The 24,078-nt window shown below is 42.7% G+C and overlaps 1 protein-coding gene across 1 annotated transcript in view; it reads right to left on the bottom strand.

The window, feature by feature from the left end:
- Window positions 1-24,078, bottom strand: part of znf536 (zinc finger protein 536) — a 240,092-nt gene that overhangs the window by 152,176 nt on the left and 63,838 nt on the right. Inside the window, exon 3 of the mRNA XM_042419451.1 lies at window positions 13,944-14,046. The gene's annotated coding sequence lies outside the window, so the exon portion shown is untranslated. The remainder of the gene's footprint in view (window positions 1-13,943; window positions 14,047-24,078) is intronic.

The raw sequence follows: 24,078 nt of genomic DNA, 5'->3' as shown, positions 1-24,078 counted from the left end.
TTTTCACTTCATTCTTTTGTTAAGGAACTTGTCAAGTTCGTGTTTCTGTAGGTGGTGCTCTTCTGTGCGTGTGTGTTCGTGCCATCTGTGTGCACGCTTTAAAAATCAAATGTAAATGTTAAGTGAGTGAAAAAAAAGTGTTTAGATCAACACATGAACTGTCTCTGATTTACTTCTTATTCTGTGTGTCGGTTAGATAGAGAGAAGAGAAATATGGTCATTTTTAATGTGAAAATTACTTTTAAAAAAAAACAACAAAAAAAGAGCAGATAGAGCGGAGGAAGAAGAAAAAAGCAGGAGGGAAAGGAAGGAGGGAGGGTAGGGTCGATGTCCGTCCTGCTCTCCTCCTCCCGTTCCCCCCCACCCCCCACCCCCTCCACCTGCACCTCCTCCCAGCAGTCCCTGCCATCCATCAATGGGTGAGCAGAGAGGATCGGGGCCCAGAGTAATGAGCCGTAGGCCCCCTTACACGTGTTGACGCGCCGCTAAATAAGATCCATTTACCTAGGCTACCGCCGCCGCGCCCCGACGACGACTGGAGGAGAACGCGCCGCCCTCCCCGCCACCCCCCACCGCGCCTCCAACACACCTTTCATCTCCAAGGGTCATACCGTAGCACAGGAACACACACACACACACACTCATGCACACTGGCTGTTTCTGTGTGTATGCGTGTGTGTGTGTGAGCTCACTTCCTCTCTGGTTAGTAGTGTCTATCTGTAAATCTGCCCGTGTGGATCTTTGTGAAAGCTTATCTGTGTGTCTGTGCTGTTTGTGTGTGTGTGCATGCGTCACTGTGTACAGTGATGGTGCGTATGTGTGTGTGTGTGTCTGTGGGAAGGGAGGACGGCGTGATGATCCAGTTACTCAAGACAGACAGAGGCAATCGTTCTCCTGTTACAGAGTTTTCTCCGAGACTTGAGGGCATCACTGTCAAGTGTCGGGGCCATCAGGGAAGTCTCACTTTAGACGATTACACTCGATCTGGTTTGTGTGTGTGTGTGCGTGTGTGTGTCATGGGAGGGGGTCCACAATGTGACCTCCACTGATCTCTATGGGCTACACTCAGGATTCTGTTCAAGCTTCGGTTATTTCCTTTATGAGTGATTTTGGTGGGGGTTTTTTTGTGTTTATCTTTTCAAAATTGTTCAAAAAGTTCCTACGGTTACTCTTCAGTTTCAACTAGGATTACAGCCAATAGACACAGAAACTGAAGTCCAGAATAATAAGTGCCTGGTGAAGTGAAGTCATTAGCTGAAATCCAACACGTCAAAGTATCTACCCCCTTCAAACTTTCAACCAAAAATAGATGTGCAAGACAAAACTTTAAAAAAAAAAAAAAAAAAACTGCACCGTCCAAGATGCATTTGAACAGATTTTAGCCACAGTGTGTGTGTGTGTGTGTGTGTGTGTGTGTGTGTGTGTTTGGGTATGTGTGTGTCAAGGGGGTTGGGCGCTTTCAACTGAAAAAAAATCACATTCTCACTCACTTTAGAACAAGCTATTTCCTCTTGGGTTTGTCTGCCCGTCCACTGTCCTACCACTTTCACAGAAGCCTAACTGTCTAATGATGCATTTAGAGGTGGCATTAAGCAGCAGAGAGGGGGGTGAGGGGAGGGGGGGGAGGGAACTGGAGAGCGAGAGACAGAGAGCAGTCCATTCAGAATGTGCAACTGGTTACAATGGTAAAAAGGTGTGCGTCATACTCAGGCCCTATGTGAAAACCACCCACTGTATGGGGGCAAACACAGCTCATACAAAGCATCCTCACATAACAAAGGAGGAGAGTGGCGAGAGACACAGAAACAGGGAGAGGGAAGAAGGGGGGAGAAAATGTTTGCAAATCATATAAAAAAAAAAAATTAAAAAAAAAAAAAAAAAGGTAAAGAAGGAAAGTGAGACGAAAGAGAGAAAGCCGCGGGAAAAAAAACAAAACAGGCAGAAAAAGAGACAGATGAGTGAGCAAGGCTTTAGTGGCGCTGTTGGGGCGAAAGAGAATGCCACTAATAATGAGATGTCTATTTTACCCACCAGCTCTCTGTCTCTCTCGCTGCTACGCCTGTTTTCCTCCGGCCCCCATTATCAGTGCACTTGAACCCGAGGATAACAATGAGTTCACAGAGATTGAGAAGTGCCGAGGCCTTAATTGTATGTATTTAGTCACGCAAACAGAGGCAATGGCCTGAGAACGCCTAGTTAGCCAATGACATCATTTAGCCACACAGCCACTTTAACTCAATGGGGCTGCTGTGGCATACAGCTCTCTGTCACTATACTCTCCTACCATCTCTCTGTGTCTCTCTATCTCTGGCTACTGAAGGATTCCCCATGCTCGAAAAATCATCTTCAATTGCTCTCTTTTTCTCACAAGGTCATTCTATATATGACCTTTTTCACAGCTTTGTTTTTGTGTCATTATAATATTTGCTCTTGTAGAAGTTTATTTATCTTTTGCACATTTAACCTGTAATAAAATGTAATATATAGTAAATACCATACTATGTGAAAAGCTACTTGTGTCTCTGTTTGCTTGCCTCAGGACATAAGCCCCTTTCACACGTGCACTGCAACCCTGAAGTTATCCGGATATTACCTGGAGGAGCGGTATGTGTGTGAATCAGTCGGACCGGACATTAAACAGACTTTACCCTGCCTGCTCCCTGGTACCAAGTCCATGTAATGTCCGATTGAGCCCATGTGTGAACACAGCAGTTAAATTCTCAGTGAGCGAGTGAGTGAGTGAGTGGGCTACAACTGCTTACAGCCGGAAGTGCAACAAAATCCAAACAACTGTTGAACAAGCAGAACATAAACTAAAATATGACGTCTTTGACTTCCAGCAGTCACCTCCCCTCTCATCCACAGCCGCTATTTTACACATGCAGCAGGCTAGCTAAGCTGCGTTGTTTTGACTGAGCATGAACGATCCGCTGTGAAGCTAGCGCTAACGGGAGAGAGGACTTCCTGTGATTTCTCGTAAAATAAAAAACGTATTATTTCTGATTAAAAGCTTAAAAACGCTGAATTACAACCGCAGCGTACTTTTAGCATCATGTCCTGCCTCCTGCACTCCTCACCTAAAGCAAACGGAGCAAACTGGGCCTCGGGCTGCAACTAACAATCTAATTAACATTATTTCCATAATTTATTAATAATGATTATTTTTTTGCATTAATCGATTAACTATTTAGTCAGCAAGTAGTAAAAAGTGCCAATTACAATTCCCCAGAACCCTGAGTGACACTTTCAAATTGCTTGTTCTGTCCAAGCATCAGTCCAAAACCCAAAAATATTCAAATTGCCATGATATAAAACAGCAAATTCTCACATTTCAGAATATGGAATCTGGATTTTTTTTGCTCAATAAATTGTTTTTTGACGAACAAAACTGTCAAATAATTTTCTGTCAATTAATGAATCGATTGATAAACTAATAGTTTCAGCAGTTTTTGAGTCAGAGATTCTTTTTTTGGCTGCACGTTAACTATTTTCCACAGCCGCATCTGCAGACACGGGCAAAAAGGAAATGACCTCTTGCTCTCTGCTTGTGTGTTTGGATGACTGTGTGTGTATATCCTTGTGTGTGTGTGTGTGTGTGTGTGTCTCTCTGTTTGTTTGCATGCATACTTTTGTCAATCAATGGTGGTTGCTGGCAGTCACAAAGATGATGATGGCACCGAGATGTTAGTGTGCCTCACTTGCTCGGCACAAAGAAGGGTGTGTGTGTGTGTGTGTGTGTGTGTGTGTGCGTGTGTGTGTGTGTTTGTAGAAAGGAGGAGTGCTTCTCAAGCAGGGATGTCAGCACTTGAAAAATCAATCACCATCTGGGCTCATTTCATACAAAGGACAGAGGGAGGGGAGGATAACTCACAAACACACGTACACACACGCACACACACACACACTTGCATCTTTCATTTCATGCAAAGACAACAGAGGGCAAAAATGTACAGCAGCGAGGTGCCCCCCTTGTCTCCTGCCTTTCTATTTTAAGTGAAGACTTCACTCCTCGCCTGGATCCTGCTGCTATAAAAGCAGGTGCAATTTCCTCCTCTGCCCTGCACCTCCGCCTGGCCATTTTCAAATCGGAGGTTATGTTGGTTGCAGCGAGGGAGCGTACACTTGAGGAGGGCAGGGTCGGACATGGAGGGGTGTTTTCGGTTAAAAGTACTGGCCATGCTGGGGCCTATCTAAGCCATTAGGCCAGTGCTATGTGAACACACCGCATCAGGGCTGGTGTGCAAGGTCACCCAAAGCAAACAGGGATAAGAGGAAAGAAAAGCAAAGATTCATCTGCTTGAGTTAGCACCTCAGGTCAATGGGTTTACCTCCTATTCACCACAGCGCGGCCGTCATTTACAGACGCTGCTTTAACTTGCTTTCAAAACCTGTTTTGAACTTCACATAAGACACTTTTATATGAGAAAAGTGAATGTTTTATGCAAACAAGATTTTTTTTTTTTTAAGTATGCACAAAAAGCGTCAGAGATTGAAAGCGTATGTGTGCATGTGTGTGTGTGTGTATGTGTGTGACATGATTTTTGCTGCGGCGCTGCCTCCTTTCAGTAGCACAGCTGTGTGAGAAATACCAGTGGCAGAGGCTGCTGAGGCAGCGAAAGCATTTAATACTCGACAAACAGTTATCTAAGCCCATGTCCAATAGCTAGACACCACTGTAATGTGACCTACATACTAAGTGAATAAGATTTTTTTTTTTTTTTTTTTTTTTTTTTTGGTCGGTTGGGGTGCAGCGGGGGTACAAGGCACAGGGTGGGGGGTGTAGGAGCGAACAGTGAACAGAACTCATTCAAATGACAGAAATAAAATAGCTAAGTATTCCTTTTCGCTTCCCTTTTGCCTTCTTTTTGCTGCCACTCTTCTCCTCCTTCACCAGCAAAAAAGAAAGTATAATGTAACAGAACATATTGTGCCCTTCTAGGCATTGAACTCTTCCTGCTTTGTTCATTTTAACCCCCTGGAAAGAGGACTTTCGCAATTTTTTTTTAAGGATTTAATGAAATGACAAGTGGAGGGATGTACCATGTGTTTTTTTCCATGGGGATCTGAGAGGTTAAAGCATCTGTCTCAGGGTATATCTCAGGGAATACTGTAGTGTTCATTCACTGTCTCACATCAATTTAGCATTTCTTATGATGAAAAGCTTCAAGGTGGTGTAAATTAGGGGTATATAAGGATAGAAAAAGATTAAAGATCGTTCTACGGTTTTTTGATCATGATTACACACCTTATCATTTAACTGCATGGTTTGAGTTGAGTATTTTCAGGGCCAAACCTTGAGAAGGGCACTGTCTCGGCTAGTTGCAGGGCACTGAATTAAAAGCCCATTATGCATAATTTGAGGCAGAAATGGACAGATTAACTTCAGAACAATTTTGATAGGTTTGGTCCCAGTTTCAACCTAAAAATTGATGAATGAATAAATGCACGCTTGCACACACACGCACACACAAACACACACACACACACACACACAAATACACAGTCAATCTGCCTGGCCACATCAACAGAGCAGGTGTCCTTAGTAATGCACCATCGCGCACTTGGATCCCTGCATCTCAGAACAGAGGGAAAGAGGGAGGAGGGAAAAGCAGAGAAAGAAATAAAGGACAGTTAGAGGAAAGTGAGAGAAAGTCTGTTTCTAACTATTTCATTGCAGGGAAGCAGTGTCAGCGTTGGTGTGTTTATTTGTATATTGGCTAGCTGCTGGAATTCGGTTGCATTACGCGGATCAGTCACCAACAACCGACTTGACTGACACGACGCACCAGAGAAACTTGTTTGAATGCACCTCATTTCTTTGCTTGAGACCGGCAGACTCCTACACTTGTTATTTTGAGGATGATCAAAAAAGTCGAGATGATGTATTTTCAGTATCCATATAAGAATTATTTATCAGGAAAACAGGCCTCAAACCAGACTGAGGAGAAACTAAGCAGAAAGAGATGTACTTAGTAAAGACCATGCCTTTGCTCCCTGCTGAGTCTCAGCTACATGGTACATAAATAACCATTATGAATCACGCTGTTTGGTCTCACCCTGCCGTTTCTCAAACAAGATCCAGTTTCCATTTAGCCACAGTGGTGATGAGCAAGCCTCCTGCAACAGCGCACCATTTTGAAGAAAGCAAGAAAATAAAACAAGTTATGTGTTTATCTAGTGCTTCAATTTGCTAAAATGCACAGAAATCTAGTAACTTCGTCGAGTTTGGATGATCACATTTTTCTACTGCTCGCTGTTTACATTTGAACTTGTCTGCCTAATAGGCTCGCATCCAGTCTAAACCTACAAGAGGCCAGAGGGCGAACCCACAACAAAAAACCTCGCAGCTCAGATGAAAAGACAAACTGCTGCTCAAATAAGGCAATTAGTTTGCACAAAAGGAGAAGTAAGAGAGGTTTCCAATCTATTATCATAAAGAATAAGTCTCTGACATGACAAATCCTCCATTGTGAAACTTTGCCTCGGTCAAATGTGATAAAACCGTGATGCCAAAAAAAAAAAAAAAAAAAAAAATGTGATGCCAATTAAGAATGCTGAAACATACCATTAGCTATGTCAGAGGCACAATCCTGTGTTTAAGCTTGTTGCCTTTCCTCTTTGGAATCAGTTCAGAGGCAATGTCTTGGGTGGTTCACTCACATCAGCTTCCGTGGCCTAAGAGATTACCCTACACAAACGTTATCCCGTGGCAAATCTATCTTTAGGCCGCGCATTTTAAACCTTGTAGCAGAAATCAAGCCTCCATTCAGGGAATCTCCTTTGTAGAACTTAAATACATCCCAATGTGTCCATCAACAAAGGCCTCTACCCTTCCTCCTCGCTCTCTGCGACACTTTAAGTTTAGGATTGTTCAGCGGGCCTGTGGGTGGGTTTTTCATTCTTTCCCATTCTTCCTTTATTTTGCTACTTCTTTAGAGCATTAGGGCGACCAGCCATTGAACTACAACCGCTACTATAAAAATTCATCAGGATTAAAATGACCTCACACACAAAATTAAAGTTCCCCAATGTACACAATAAGGGGCTGTATCTTTTTAAGACATTCTCAGCTTCCTTGGGAACAGGATTGTTTCTTGACAAAGTGGTCTCTACTCAACAATGAGCACCTTTCAGACACACACAGGGACTGCCTTTAGAGCTGCGGAGAGAGACGGATTTCACATATCAATCAAAAGAGGGAGGGGGTGGTGGTGGGGGGGGGCTCGTCTGGTGAGAGTGGTCCTTCAGAAACCATGAACAGATTCGAATGGAGTATATGCTTTTCTCTCTTACCGCCACTATTCATAATAACAGAGGACACAGGAGTAGAGGAGAGGGAGGGGAGTCCTCTTAACACCTTTCTTTTTAGACTTGTCTTTCCTTATATGGGGACTGAAGCATGGTTCCTCAGGCTTGGCCCTGAAATAATAAGACTGCAGTGGATGCCTAGATTGTACAACAGTGAAAAAAGTTGCTTTGTGAAGAGGCCAAGAGGGCCCACTGTATTCAGTCTGTGTGCAAGCTTTCATGTTCTTGAGTTTGCAGTATGTGCTCGTATGAGCGCTTGTAATGCGTGCCTGTCTGTATGTGTGGGGGTGGGCGTGTCATTCCATTACACCTGCGCAGTGGCGTAATGAGCCCATGAGTGTGTGCACTGGGCCACAGCCATCCACTGCGCCAGCCATGCACACCGCTGCAGCTAATCATGTTTAAAATGAATAAGGTGTCAGTGTGGGTAATTCACAGCTGTATTAAAGCACCTCAGCCCAGATATAAGGTACATAAAACAAATTAAATATAGTATTCTATTACAAATATAGAATATTTTTTGACAGCTGTATTAATGGGTGCACCTTAAAGGTCTTCTTAATAGGTCACTGGCTGCATGTTTCACCTTCTATACTTTGTGAGGCTTGGGTATTCAGATCATCTCCGACTCATAGCTCACAAGAATACAGAGAGCGGAGGGGAGAAAAAATGGCTTTTTTCAGATGTATCATTTTGAGAATTTGATTTTCACAACCGAATACAGAATCAGATATTAAACTGTAAAACTAGTAGTAAAACACAGTTTTTCACAATATAACTATGGCTAATCTATTGCTAATTCAGACAAGATGTGTGTCTCTAAAGCCAATTCATGAAAGCTTTTGTATTGCATGTGCAGTATGGTGTGGAAAAAACCAAGATTCTTCCAAATAATCATTTTTATTTTCCCACAAATAATGGCAGTATCTCTTTGATGGATTGTCATAGTACTGGCATGCATCTACACAAGAGGAGAAACCGAGGAGATTATGCCACGCTTGTTCAGTGCCCCATGAATTACATCATTTCTCCCTGCTTGGACCTCAGTATGACATTAAAGTAGATCTCTGTGTAACTGGAAAAAAAAAAAGTATTAGTATTCACTGCATGTATGTGTGGCAAATGTGTGCTATTTTTAAATAGGGATGCTGTGAAAGTGTGGAATTGGGGACAAGGCAGCCTTGCACCGGGCCGTGACACAGACTTATGTTAAACCTAATTAGATCATGATAATAGCTTTAGGGCCCCAGTGATCAATGCTAGAGGTCTGTGGAGATGAACTTTCCTTAAGTTTCATGCTGTGCGTTGGTTGTACTCTCATTTTTTTCATACACAGACACACACATCAGAGTGTATACACTGTACGTTGTGCTTTTTTAAAGCCAGATAATGTGTTATGTGATAGCATTGTCTTAAATATGCGTCTGCACATCCACTGTCTGTCTCAGTGGTTTGCCATTCTTGTTTTGGCAGTGAATGAGTACAATATGGTTAGACTGATACACATATGTTCAAGCTAGACTAATTAAAAATTCAAATAGCATGCATCAATGCCAGATCCACCTCCAATATGTTGGAGAAGATTTTATATTAGAAATTCATAATGACCATGTGACATCACCTCAGTCCTCCAAGCCTATCCCACAATGCAATGCAACCACTGCATGCCCATCAAGACACTTGCTGATTCTGAGTTGCATCCCGTCAACAAATTTGTGGTGGAGTCTTGTCTATAGCTTGCAGACTCCTCGGATCCTCTCACTGAAGACAAAGAGGATTTCTTATGCTTCCATTACTATCTAATGTAATTTGTGTAATGTAATATTTCAACACGTCTATGTCTGCAGACATGCTAACTCGCTAGCTAGCTAATGATTAGACATGATATTGGATGCTCTGGGATTCCCTGCATGTATCAGTTGTGGTCGTGCCAGTTGTTGACTCTCAAAGCTTCCTCCTTCTACTTACTTCTCCCTACTCCAACTCTGCAAGCAATGCAGAGGAGTACATTCAGAAGACAAAATGGTAAAAATAAAGATGTTGGTTGACCGACAAACAGTAGCTGACTTTAGCTTGTATTATGTTTGTGTTTTGCACACTGTAATTACCTTTGGACAAGCTCCGGTTTGGAACCAACATTCTTGGCCTTTCAAAAACTCACCCACCCATTTAATTCCACAACTGTCAACTGTTCAGGCTGGTATGCACTGACTGCAGCTCTATTTGTTTGTGTCTGGTCAAGACACACAAGAATCATTGTCTTTGAACGCACAATATGGAAATGCACCTTTGAATCAGGTTGGGACTTCCTGAGGAAATTAGATGATGCCAACCAGTCTTTTTAAACCTCTGCCATTACACCCTTTAAATCAAATTGATTCTAATGTGACATTTTGATGACCCGCTGTATTTTTTATTATCCTGATGAGGTTACAATTGTGAGGGGGACTAAATAAACCAAATACTTGGAAATGTCCACTGTGAAAACAGTCAGTTTTAAACCAGTCCGATATTGGCAGAGCCAAGGAGTAGAGAGTGCCCAGTTTGGTGACCTCAGGATTTTCGCCAACTGTGTAGTTCTGTTGATTTCATTGGACTGTGACCTCCAACATGCACTGTGTCTGGGAGGGTTTTCGGTGCAAAACATTTATGGTGAGGGTGAGCACCTCCATGTCTGAGGCCATTGTACTCTGCTGCAAAATGTGGGATAAACCCCTCTGGGCTGGGAGCAAGTGAACTAAGTTACAGAATTTCAGAGTCAGGGTTATGTTCATGAGTAAGATAACTGCCATGGTGAAGACAACTGAGGCCAAACACAACCCTTTGGCTAGTGGCCACAAGAATGACACTGTGGATTCAAAGTGCCAAAGTCAGTTTCCTTCGCAGGGTGTCTGAGCTCAGATTTCTAGGGGCTTCCTGTGGAAAGGAGCCACTTGGGTTGTTCCGGGTATCTAATCAGGTCGACTCCTGGCCACGTCCCTGTGGTGGTCCATGATTCTGTGGATTTGCATGTATTTTTTAGAAAAACTGCGTGTACGTGCATGTGTGTGCGGATGCAGTACTTGTGTGTGTAGTGGGGCGTTTGTTTTGTTGCCATTGCTCAGCCCTGTGCTCTTCACCACTCAGGCCTCATCTCCCATGACATAAAAGATTTCATAAACACTACTATTTGCCAGAGGTCAACTTGATTCATAATCTATTAGTGCTGGGTCAGTTTGTCTTTTCAGGGGCCGTGCTCGGCCCGTTCCAGCTTGACATGCTAGCCTGCCGGCTGTCTAGCACTGAGATGACCAGTGGTATTCAAAAACTGTCATAACTTTGATGATTGGATTGATACAGATTTTTGAAAACGTGAAAAAAATGATTGGGGTTATTTTTTTTTAAATTGTTTTACACTCTGTAGTTGTGATAAAGAAAGAAACCAGCATATTGGAAGTGGACAACACAGACTGAATAATTTACTAAAAGCCCAATCTCAGCCAAAGATGCGTCAGTCTATCAATACAACAAGCTGTCTAGACAAAGGTGTACAGGATGATATAATGACCCCCTGAAACCTTCTAACGAATAAAGGTTTAATGTCATTTAAAATACAAATTCCCTGACAGAAGAAGGCATCCTTCTGCTTGGTGTCAAATGGCGAGGCGTTAAGCTCTCCATGGCGACATCTATCTCTCGCCACCACCTTGAGGGCATCTTTTAAGCAGAGGAATTTAGCTATTATGTGGCATTAACCTCATTAGAAAACACTCTTTAGCTGCTCCAAGATAAAATTGATTTACAGCTGCCATTTCCACCACTGCTCTCGATCAATGGTTAAACTATCCCTTTTATGGCCCTGTGCACACTCTCTGCTCTTTTCTCCAGTTTTCTTTAACTGCTCTTTAATTTCATTCCCCCCCTTCCACTCTTGTCCTTGTGCCAGGTATGCAGTCACAAAGTGGAAGAGGGTTTTTCTCTATTCCCCCATGGTCAAATATGGGACTGACTACATTTTTTGAGAGTGGATAAACACGATAGGATCACTGGCAGATTCCTTGAACCAATTAAGCACAAATTGCTGTCTTAGTCTTTTCTACATGTGAGAGTTTCACCACGGTCAGCTAAATTTGCGTGGGTGGTCTTAATTGGGGTTATATCTTAACAAAATGTTGTAGTGTTTTTTCTTTCCACTCTTAGCGAGGTTGCTGTAGTTATTCACAATTTAGGAATGTGATGAGCCTAAGCAGCTGCAGATGCACGGCCGTGTTTAAAAAACAGATTTTGGGGGGGATTATGGTTATTATGGCCTGGATCGTGTCGGGATATGGGGTTAGGTTAGTGTCAAGTTGTGATTGTTATTATGGAAAAGTTATGCTTCAAGTGAGTGGCTGGGACAGGTAAATGTAAAGGGAAAGTAGCAAGGTTTTTGAATTTGGCCTACTACTGAACTTACCTATCGAGCCATCTAGACACCTGGAAGTCCCTGGAAGATCTGTGCTCAGTACATGCTCCTCAAAACTGTGTATGCTACATTAGTATACAATTTTTATAGAGATAGTAGGCTACAAGCACCTGAAACACAAAAATAAATAAAATGGGGCTTTAGCAGCTCATGTAAAATTCAGCCCATGCCTGAGCAAAATCACAAGGCTTTGGAAAAACACAAGTATTTAGACCCTGAATTCACACTTTTCTTTTGTTAAACTAAGTAGTTTCAAGTGATAGGCCAATGCAACTAAACGAGGTAGTTTTTCATACAACTCAGTTCTGAGCAAGTAGGAGTACTTTGCTGGTTTCCACATGAAGGTAATAGGTAAGACTGTGCATAGCTACAACAAGCAGAAAATCCACAATCTATGTGACCAATCTGTGTGGCCAAATGTCAGCATACACCCGCCCACCTCTGACAGCTCAGGTTTATGTGGACGTTTAAGCAAAACACGCAACGCTGTATTTCTTTGACAAATCAATACGACCACCATTTCAGCTCTCTTTCCTTCCCTCCCTCCCTCCTTCTTGTGCCCGCTCCGCTCTCATCTCCCTCTGTCTGGGAGAATTGATCCGGACGGATGGAGTGATATCAACCGGCAGATAGAGTGATACGCCCCGCTCCCTCCTTCCTACCCTCCTTTCACCGCACTTTTGACACATAAATAAAATATGTGGCCTTTTTGTTTCGATTTGCCGCGGCGTTAGTTCTGAGAAAGGAATATGGTGCACGGGGCTCACATGGAGCTGTTGCTAGACAAGAGGGAGCTGAGAGTCGGCTGGTTGCCATCACTCACTGTTCACAGGCGCCCTACAAAATCCCCTGAACTTTCCGACATGCGCATTTGTTAGAGTGACGCAGTCAGATTCTAAAGAATGGCATTAGAAAATAATGTGAGCACTAAATTATTCAGGCTTTTTTTTTTGCCATAATGCCTCACTTTACAACCACACACAGCTGCGCACACACTAACACACAGACACACATATATATATATCCTCCCACTCACATTTGAGTTATGGCAGATCCATTTAGTGTCAGCGTCCAAATTTAGCAAAGGAAAGGATGAGAGAAGGTGCAGCGAGAGGAGAAGAGTTCACTAACTCTGTCATGCTACTACATTAAGGTGCCAAACCAGCATCGCAGTCAATCCCCACTTTAATATCAACGGATATAAATCACTACCTTAGCTACATGTATTAGCTGTGCTATCAACAGATGAATGCAACATGTTCATCCGCACCTCAGCTAGATATTCCTGATATGATGGCAAAGGCATTTCCACGGCTTGACTAGAAATAGCTGCTAGGTGAACTAACCTCGCGTCCTTGGCGTATGCCAGAGCTTCAGGCCTGGATCACACAGGCCTGCAGGGTTTCCACTTCAGTCAGTCAGACAGACAGACAGACAGACAGACAGACAGACAGACAGACAGACAGACAGATAGACAGACAGAGCTCTGGAGTTTTCTAAGGCTCTAACTTCTCCTGACACTTCTGTTGCACCTTTTGCATTCCTCTCCTTGCATCTGAAGCCCTCAAACGTAGGTCAGGTCACACACACACACACACACACACGCACAAGTGCCTACATTACATAACCTCTGCCATGCTCAACACACAGCTTCTGGGCCAGAGACTAGAGCGAAGAATGACAAAAGAGATAAGAGACAGCCAGCCTGGACTTAAAGATAGACAGAGTTACCCTACTACAACGGATAACTGATGGGATTAAATAGGAATTATCTGTTGATATGCCCATGCAGGCCTTCTGTACGTTCATGTACAACGGACGTCCCGGCCAACTGCTGTGTGTGTGTGTGTGTGTGTGTCTGTCATTATCATGATCATCCTCATCATCATAGTGATCGTCATCATCACCCCATACAGATTGCATCAGGGTGCGGATAAATGCAAACTGCTGCACAGACTCATCAGACACTTCTCTCGTCTTTTTGCTCTTTTTTTCCCCATTTCATTCATCTTTTCTTCCTCTCACTCATTCATGCAAGACTACTGTTATTAATAAATACCTGAATACCCAAATGAACCCTCTGTTTTGTCACCTCAAGTCTCCTTTCCCTTACCCCCCCAACCTCTCACATCCATCCCTCCCGCCCTTCCTTCCCTCCCTTACTTCTTCTTCCCTGAAAACCCTGAGTCACCTCAGACGGTGGGTGGGGGTGGTTTCTCAGACAGCGTGACAGTGTGCTTAGCCCCGTTAAGCCAGCCTCAGCTCCGCTTCTGGTCGGCACTGATCAGGGAGCCCTGGGAGAGAGAGACAGAGAGACACAGCGAGAGAGAGAGAGAGACAGAGAGAGAGAGAGAGAGAGAGAGAAGATAAGGAAAGTGCTGAGTTCACCGCCACCACCGCTCCCCTTCCCTCCCTCCCTCCCTCTCTCTCTCTCTGCTTCCAGCATCCCCTCCTCGGGAAGGGGTTTCCCCCCTGGAAAGAGGAGGGGAAGGTGAATCGACTGCTGCACTGCTGACTGCGCTGCAATAACCTCCGAATACCTCCAGCTTTCTGCACATTCACCTCCTCCTGTTCAACTTCCAACTTTTCCTCATCCTGCTCCTCAAACCTTCCAACATTTTTATGCAATTTTTTTGAAGTGTAACCAATATTCAAAAAAAAGCTAGGCTGCTATGAGATGAAATTGTTATAATTACTTAGTAATAAAACTGCATTATAAGCATTCATAATTACCATTCAGTTCAACAGTTCAGCAGGGCAATATGTGCACAAGCACCTCATAGAAGGGGTATTGATAATTTGCTTTTTTTTTCTATTCATTTAGTCTGAATTTGCATGCTGTTAGGGCTGGCAATAGTATCATAGTAGTTCTGATAATATACAGCACCAGTCAAAAGTTTGGACACACTTTCTCACTCAAGTGCAAAGTGGTGCTGCTACTGTATGTGTGTTGAAATATGATAAATGAATGTTAAAATCAATGCAATGAACAATCTACATTCTCACACATGACATCATTTTATTTTATCATCTGTATAGAATCTAGTGAAAGTCACTGATCAGTAATATACCATCATTCAACCCTAAGTGTTACATAAAGTTATTATTGTAAATGCATAATCAGAGTAGATTTAATTAAATCATTCCAACAAGTCAGACATTGTAAATTATGTGCTTACAATGTCTTATGACCTATAAGAGGTGTACACAGGCCCGTTTTTAATCACTCCAGTCAATTTTATTTATGCAGCCTAAAATCCCAAATTTTCCTCAAAGGGATGTACAATCTGTGCAGCATATGACAGCCTCTATACATAGATAGTCAGTTCAGATAAGGACAAACAGGGAAGAAAGCAACCTTGCAGAGAAGGGATACTTCATCCAGGACAAACAAACATGCAGTAGATGTGGACAGAATAGAGAGAAAGAGCAATACAACAGTGCAATTCCGATGTGGAATATGTGGAATATGTGGAATATTTTAAGACCACACCCACCACCACCACCCACACTTCATAATCCTGTGACTTGATTGATAATTGCCGTGAAAGATTTTCATACTATAAATGTTAATTCAGTTGCAGGTTCACAGTGGAAAGAAAGAAACCTTCTTCTTTATTTGAACAGTGTGTAAACCATTAATATCATTCCCTCATCAAAACACTGATAATTCACTTGACGTGAGCAATATATGTCACGTGTCATCTTTTTTTTTTTTCATTTTTAAGTCCATCTGTCTTCTGTCAGTAGAGCCTGTTAAGCAAACTTGTTCTCCACACGCAGTAAGTTGTTTTAAACATCTGAACTCCCCTTGCACATTAAAGCATTAAACAAAAAAAACAAAAAAAACATACAGCTCCTGCATAGATCTGCAGCTACATATTTCATGCAGTAGATATCCAGGTCATTAAGCAACATTTTGACACTTCTGTTATTTACTACCCCAAGCGCTTTCCCACCTCGTTTAATCAGACTTTACTAAAACCCGCTGACTCAGAGAGAAACCTTCTTTCTCTCTGCTCTGTTTATGTTTATCTCCTCAGCTCCATTCTGCTCTCTGCCTTTCTCTCTTTCTCTTTGCTTACTTACTCATATTTTCCAAAAAACGTCTATTTCACATGTGTCTGGGGCTGGGGGTGAGCCGCAGAAAAATCACAAAAGAACAAATAAAGTGGAGGCAGAGTGTGTTCCTCTGACTTGAAAGACTACAGTTATCAAAGGCATAGAAGGTCTCAGCTGTGTGCTCCAACAGCCAGATACTGAGTGAAACTCCAATTTTCTCAGCGGTCAGGTGATGAACGTGTAACTTTGTGATTTTGACGTGTTTTACCAAAGCAACTATCACAAATATGCATCTCCTCATCCGTTAGAGGGTGATATTTAAAACATCCAAAGTGGAGTGCACCGTTTTGCTTTAGAAGTGGTTTGCCTTCGATTTTCTCTGCTGGGAAGGGATCACTTGAGACAGGAGGAGGAGGCGGATTTGAAGGGAATAAGATGTGGCTCAATACAAGTTATCTTTAATGGAGGGATTCAAGAGAATGTGGGGGAAAAAAGGCAGAGAGGAACGGAGGAGAGGGGGGGGGGAGGAAAAACATGAATGTAAAGTGTTGACAGCTGTGTTTGGTGCGGTCAGACTCCGGGGTCAGGTGCCGACAAACACACACACACACAAACAAATGTTCACACGGCACATATATCAGCTGTCCCCTGCTAAATGGAAGCTGGATGTAATATTGTTCTCGTCACGACGGCCATCTGATGTCAATTTCACACAGCGGCGGGACCCTCCGCAAGCTGCTCCGTACACCCGTACCGAACAAAACCAACACACAAACAAAAGGTGTACTAAAGCTACGAATTTGTGTGTACTCTCTTCCTCTCTTCTCCCCGTCTCTGTCTACCCTTCCCTCCCTCCTCACACACACACACACACACACACACACACATACACACACACTGGGATAAGTCAGGAGGAAATTGATGCCCATGTTTTGTGGGACCACCTGTTCATCCTGGATACAAGTCTAAGAACCCAGTAAGGGTTAACCCTCTTTGTGGGAGGGAGCCAGGATTGTGTGTGTGCGTGTGTGTATGTGTGTGTGCATGACTTCATACATGCATGTGTGTGCATGTATGCGTTGGCACCGCCCCGTCTGAAACGTGCCCCATGAGTGGCAGACTGGCTCAGGCTGTCCGGCTGGGAGGGAACAGAGCCCACTGCTGGACCACCTCCCCGTCAACACACACACACACACACACACACACACACACACCTAATCCTATGCAAAATCCATGGGGAGCATCTTTCCTCTCCATCACCCATTCAAAACTACCTGCTCTAAAAGAAAAAGAAAGAACATAAAGTCCAAATAGATTTATTTGTGTTGAAAGGTCTTCAAAATCGATAATTACAGACATAATCTACAGCTGATCGTATGAATAAATCAAGTTGTCTGTAAACTGAAATAAAATTTTAAAGAACATACAAATAAATGCACAGAAAATGTGCAAACAAAATGAACTAAGTATATGCGTACATACACTTTTTCATGAACAAACCTATTGAAGTGAATCTCTCCTCTGCACAATCTCATACACACTGCCATTCAACAATGTAGCCACAATACACTACCAGCATGAGGACCCACTCACACCAATGCATCCACACAAACCACCTTGAATCGTGGCACCTCTCATCATTCTCATAAGCGTCTGAAAATAGGGGAAGCACCCCCCCCTCCCACCCCCTCCCCACCCCTCACCACCACCACCAGCACCAACAAATAAGATGGAGATGAAGAGGGGAAAAAAAAGCCCCAGCAATCTTGTCTTTCAAACGAAAAGGGGAAAATATTTTAAGGGGCAATGAATTTCGTGGAGCTGAATAGGATGTTGGTACATGTTTTACTAAAGGAAATATAATGGCAGACTATTATTAGATCACATTAATCACGAGTGTGCCAAAGGCAGTGACAGCCGCGCTGAAAAGGATTGAAAACGCTGGTAATGGATATAAATTACCCATTGTGTGATAAAAGGATTTTTTCTTCACTAAGAAGGTAAAAAGGAATAAAACACTGAGAGAGCCACTAAACGTTGTGTGTACATATTTGCATGTGTATATGTGTATGTATGTGTGAGTGTCCTGCCGCCTGTGTGTGTGTGTGTGTGTTATATGTAATAATACAGGGTTATCAGTGCAGGATTAAAATTTTAAGGGAATCAGATAGTGACAGTGAGGCCTCGCATTAAAGGCGCCAGCGACAGAAAAGAGGGAAGGATTAAAAACAGATTAAATTGGTTTGTAGTGACGGAGATGAAAGGAAGGAGGAAGAGAGGGGGGAAGGAGAGTGTGTTTTGACAGAGGTCTGTCGGGCTTTTGGCACGGTGATAATGAGTCACATCTCCCGTGCACTGTTATTTATCGCCGACTTGGCTCACAAACAAAAGATCAATAATTTTGAGCAAATCTAATGTTGTCCTCGCCGCTAATGCGCTCGTCCATCACATCTGCCATCTCCACCGAGGAGATGGACTGATTCCCTGTTTATTTGGAGATCAAATGCAATTATATCACATGGCTCTAATAACAGAGGAAGCCCCCCACGTGAATATGTGTGGCGCCTTGGATCATGCTCATGCATATGTATATATATAGATATACAGACATGCACAAAGGTGTCACGTATGTGTAAATGATAATATATGTATCGAATGGCCGATGGGTTGCCGCGCCTTTTTTCCGTATCAATCTTCATTTCTTCCTCAGACCTTGCCTTTGAAATATGAAGTGTGTCAACGGCCCGTTCCCCCGCAACACAGGAGGCACACAAACATCCGTCAAAGCAAGACACCCGATGTTCACCAGTTAGCCCTGCAGCACAGAGAGATGAGAAGACAGCAGATCCTTCACTGACAACTAGCCCTGGGTGAGACACTTTCCAGCCACCTGAACTCAATCAGGCCCCGGTGGAGGCAGCATTTGGGTATTTCATTTCATCTCCATCCCCTTATTCATTCGAGGTATGTTTGATTTATCTCTCAATGCCACACGCAGGAACGCAAATCGCATTCGAATCTAACGTCACTTTTGGTATGGTTACCTCCATACAGCAGCAGATTTAGATGCTTTTCAACCTGGTTGCGTGTAGCTCAGAGCAGGCGCTCGTATCAGTCATCAGATGTTTAGTGCACTATGTATGGCGATGCGCGTCATATGTACCCACAAGTTACTCTCCAGGGTGTCTAATATCTACCAAATGCTGGCTGTAGCAACATTATTTGAGACTTCTGCAACTGTCCTTGGCACACTGAAATCAAGCGCACCCCGAGCCAATCTCCAGAGCTATGGCAGTAAAGCCGGTGGCAGGTGTAAGGCGCTAAGCTCCTTCCCCTTCTCCCTGGGTGAGGTGTGAGGAGCAAAACAATGACAGACAAAGGTCACCTGGCCCACAACACCCCACCCGCTGAGGTGTTGACCTGCCGAACGCACCCCTGAGGAAGAAGAGAAGGAAAAGAGAAAGAGTATGCAGGCAAGAAAAGGCTTAAAGAAAAATCTAAGTAGCAGCCAAGAAAGTGACCCATATCGACCAAAATAAGTCAAAAAAAACTTGTATTCAGTATGGTATTATGGGTAATCAGATACTCATATTTGTTACGGAATCTGAAATAAACTTCCTTTGCTTTCAAATTGCCTATTTTGTCCAACCAACAATATATTCGGTTTGCAAAGATGTAAACCAGAGAAAATCAGCAAATCCTCATATTTGAATATTTGGAAGTTTTTCCAAATCAATCTTCAATCAATTTTCTTTGTTGGTAGACTAATCATTTCAACGCTACAATGTACACAGCGACTGTCGGTGATATCCCAATTTTCAGGTTGTCCTGCATTTATACAGTTTTTCAACAGGCTGTTGTATCAAAATCTGTTTTTTGGAGTGCGAGAGAGACAGATCCTGGGTATAGCAGGTCGGGTCCTTGGCAGGTAAAATAAAAAAGCCTTGACATAAGGCAAAGTGCAGGGAGGCCCAGTGCAACCCAAAGCACCTCCCAACTGCACCTAATTCTCTCTCACCCAGTCTCTCACTGTGTCTTTCTCTCCCACTGTTAACATACCCAGACACCTTACGAGCATGGCAGACTTCCTAGATGTTCAGAGCTGTGTCAGGGCACAGTTAAAGGTCAACATGACTTGAAGCCATGCAGAAATTAGCAACAATGTGCTGTTTTTACTATACTATGGATTTTAAAAAGAAAATGACTTCTTTTATGTAATCAGTAAGGCGAATGCTGTTCGTGAAACAGACAACCTCACCGGAAATTGTATCAAGTGTTGTTTGCGAGGAGCAGGTCATGAGGAAATCAGAGAGGGGATGTTATAAATAGCCCACAAATGCATGCAGGGATCGTCACCTAAACAGTTTTTTCCTTCCCCTGTTTAATTGACATCCGTATATCAGTGGTAAAAATGCAAATATACAGAGACAAATGTGGTGTTAATGACACAGCCACACACACTCATCAGTTCTCTGGAACAGGAGTGTAACGGGTTCGCACACACACACACATACTGACAGGTCAGCGTCTCTGATTCACCCAAAGTTGCGTGAACAGATGTCGTAGTTGACGCCGAAACACATATTACAAATGTTCGTTTGAATCTGTTCGCTGAAATATATTTACATCTACAGAGGAAACACGTCAGAGCTGTAAAAGTTAGATGTATCTTTGTTGAATATGTCAAAGCATTCACTACTGAAAAATGAGTCCAAGTATCACTGTAATGACCACCTTCCAAATCATTATTGTCGCTGACAGCATCACTATCATCATCAGCGCTGTCATCTGTAATCATCAAGCCCATCACAAGCCATATTTTTTTACAATGAAAGTGACACGGACAGTCAGTGGCTGGTAATGAAGCAGTGTTAGGATGCGTTGACTCCAGGCTTGTCCTTGTGCAGAACTTCAGTTCATTTTGTTGGCACAAGTAGAAAAAGATGCATTAAAACAATGCTATGTCTAAACAGATACGTAGCTATGGATAGGCCTAGGCCCGCCCATTACTTGCCTAGGCTCATCCAATCAAATAGCTGCTTTTTTTGTAATAAATCTATTATTAAAATGACTTAATATGTGGTTTGTCCTAATCTCTTATCTCCGTTTATTCATGTGATATTCAGCATTTCATTTTATACCCTTGTAAAACATAAAGGAGGGCAGAGGGTATCATTTTGGCACTGACTGGAAGCAACAATCTGTCTATTATTTATTTCAACTAATAAAAATTCTTTGTACTTATAATCATGTGTGATGTGTGCTCCAATTGGCTGTTTGAATGGCGTTGCCAACCGAAATCTACAGCAGTGTGCCAGACTGCTTGTTTTCCATAAACAAACTCACGGCTGCTTTGCTAGCTAATGTTATTGAGCTAGTAGAGTAGCCTGGTAGCCTCAATAAAGTTAACCTAGCAATGGCAAAATGAATGTCCATTGCAAGGTTTTTCAAAAAACAAGATTGGAGGAGAGGGTGCCTGATGCTACTGCTAATGTTATTGAATCCATTAACGTTACAGGGGAGGGGGGCACCGAATTAGCACCGTCAAACTCCATAACAGACAGGCTTGAACTGGACACTCAACCAAGAACAACAAATTTTCTTGGAACTGTCATGTCAGGAAAATCACGCTACTTCTCTACAAGATGATATAATGACTTTGGAGTTTGAAGGTTTGAAGTTAGAATTTGAAGTATGACCCAGAAGTTGAAAACAGGCTTCAACAGCTTCCACGCAATGCTACACTGATGAGCCCCAAATATTCAGAATGTGCTGCTGGAATGTGCTATTACTTATTGCTACGAAAAATCAAGGAAGAGTACAAAGACCAATCCAAACATGAGCTAATAGCAGTTTGTCTCCATTTCATTGATGGTGGGGTAATTAAGGAGAGGGCTGTTGGATGGGCTGGAACCACTTTAGCTGGATCCATCTCTTTGCGTGGGATTTTGTTTTGATTGTGTATCAGTCATGTCAGGAAACAGAGTGGGGTGCATTTTCTTCTGAAGCAAACCTTCCCACAAGCTGTTTATGTACACTGCAACTCCCATCAATTGAACCCGGCGTTATGGACTGCCGCTTAAGTGTCAACAAATATCTGCACCTTTTTAGACACTGTGAATCAGCTGCATACCTTTATGTCTGGAGCCCGCAAACACACACAGTTCATGCAATTGCAAAAGGAAATGCATCCCAATCAGAAGCTAATTGAGCTAGAGAGAGCTACTGATGTATGATGCAGCTCCAAGTCAGGATCTGTAAGTAAAACACTGCAGCTACTTGACGTGATACTAGAGAGTCTGGCTGAGTTTTTTAGAAGAAAGTGGACAGAAAGAAAGAAAGTTAGAAGCAGAGTCCTTGTTACAGCAAATTCAGACAAAGAAGTTTATCTTTTTGCTTGTGACATTTGGAAAATGATTTGACACCAGTGACTTTGCATCAAAAGGACTACAGAGTTCTACCTTATGTGTCTCAGACTGCACTGATCTGATAGAAATTCTATTAAAAAAAACAGATTTTCCAAGTTCAGAGAGAATACAGATGGCGATTTTGACAAAGTGCTCAAATTAACTCAAGAGTTGATCAGCAAGAATGATATCAGTAATTGGGATGTCACCTCCTCGCGACAGAGAAGAATGCTGAGAGAGCGACTGAGCGACACTGTGGTGACCACTTCTTTGGGGGAAAACCTCAAGTATAAAGAGCAACAGAGATCTAAGGCAAATGTGGAACGCTATTCTAGACAGATAGATAACGGAAATGGACTGCAGATTTCAGGAAGACACATATGGAATCATGTGAGCCATGGCCTCTTTACTGCCGGGATCCACAACCTTTGGTGAACCTGAGCCCGAGCAAGCAGTTTGGCAGATCCATCACTAATCTGAATACTCAATTTTCATACACCAGATAAGATGCAAAATGGATGCAGGACAAAACTATCCATCTCTAATGGAAGTGCTTGACAACTGTCCAGCAGAGATTTTCCCCAATGTCAGTGCGCTGCTAAGGGTTATTATAACCCTGCCAATCACATCATGTACAGTGGAGACTTTTCTCAATGACAAATTGGATAAAAACAAGACTGAGAGCCTCAACATCAACACGTTGCCTCAACAACTTCATCATTTTGTCTTTTAAATGAGAACCGTCACACTCATCGGACCACAATGAAATCATCGTCTACGCCGCATCCTGTAGACATCAAAGGTTGAGGTCTTTTTTTTTGCCGTAGTCAATTTTTCAAGCTGTTGCCATTGTAGCCTGTTGTGTGTTTCTGTATCATACCATAATAGTGATGACATTGTATAATTAGCAAAGTTGGTTGTGAATGTGGCTGTGTGTCGCAGATTTATTATATGACATGGCTTGGCTTTGATGCTTAATACTCTATGTAGTCATTGTGTGTGAAGCTGTTTTTTTTTTTGTCCCTACATCTGCTGCGTGGTGCTTGTCCAGATTGTGAATATAGTGTCTTGTTGTTGTAACTGAATACAGTGGAAAGGTTTGATTTTTAAGGCTGTTGAGGGATGTCAGTAGGATGACACAGCAGGCCAACGCATAGCAGAACACTTTTGTGCTTGTAATGTAATGTAAATGCTATTGAGCTCTTTAGGGAATGAATTGTGTGGCCCATCCACTCTTATTCAGGCCCAGCTGCAATTTCATTTCTGGCTACGCCACTGTGTCTAAAGTGAATGAAATTTCATTTCAAGCTCTCAAAGCATTAAATATTTTACAGCAACATCTCTTTTGTCCTTTTGAGATGTTGTCCCTGTTACTGTGGATAATCTAAACTGTTCACAGCAAGGTCTGTGCATCATCGTGAATAAATGGATATTGTTTCAGGAACATGCATTATTGTGGATTTTTTAGTGTTATAGTTTTCATGCTTCAGGCACCACCAACAAAATTCCTTTCATTACATCTTAACATTGCTATGGGTAGGACATATAAATAATTTAAATTTTGATGTAATTTGGCTAAATGTACGCTTAGATAATATAATTTGACAGGTGCTAGTGGAAAATCCTGCACCTGATTGGATGAATGCACCACTTGCTGGGCTGTCATTAGGTTTTGCTTCAGTTCACGTTGCAAAAAAACACAGCAACTGTCACATTTCACCTGCAATGACCACCAAAGTCAGTTTCTCAATAAATTCAAGGTGAAAGTGTGGCACACAGTTGCTGAATTATGTTTAGTTTTAGAACCTGGTTTAAAAAAATTGTTCACAAGGTTCAGGAGATAGGAAGCGGTGAGGC

Source organism: Thunnus maccoyii, chromosome 1 (genome assembly GCF_910596095.1).
Source record: "Thunnus maccoyii chromosome 1, fThuMac1.1, whole genome shotgun sequence".
Taxonomy (NCBI): domain Eukaryota; kingdom Metazoa; phylum Chordata; class Actinopteri; order Scombriformes; family Scombridae; genus Thunnus; species Thunnus maccoyii.
Note: the sequence above shows the minus strand (reverse complement) of the source record. Positions and strands in the feature narration are given on the sequence as shown.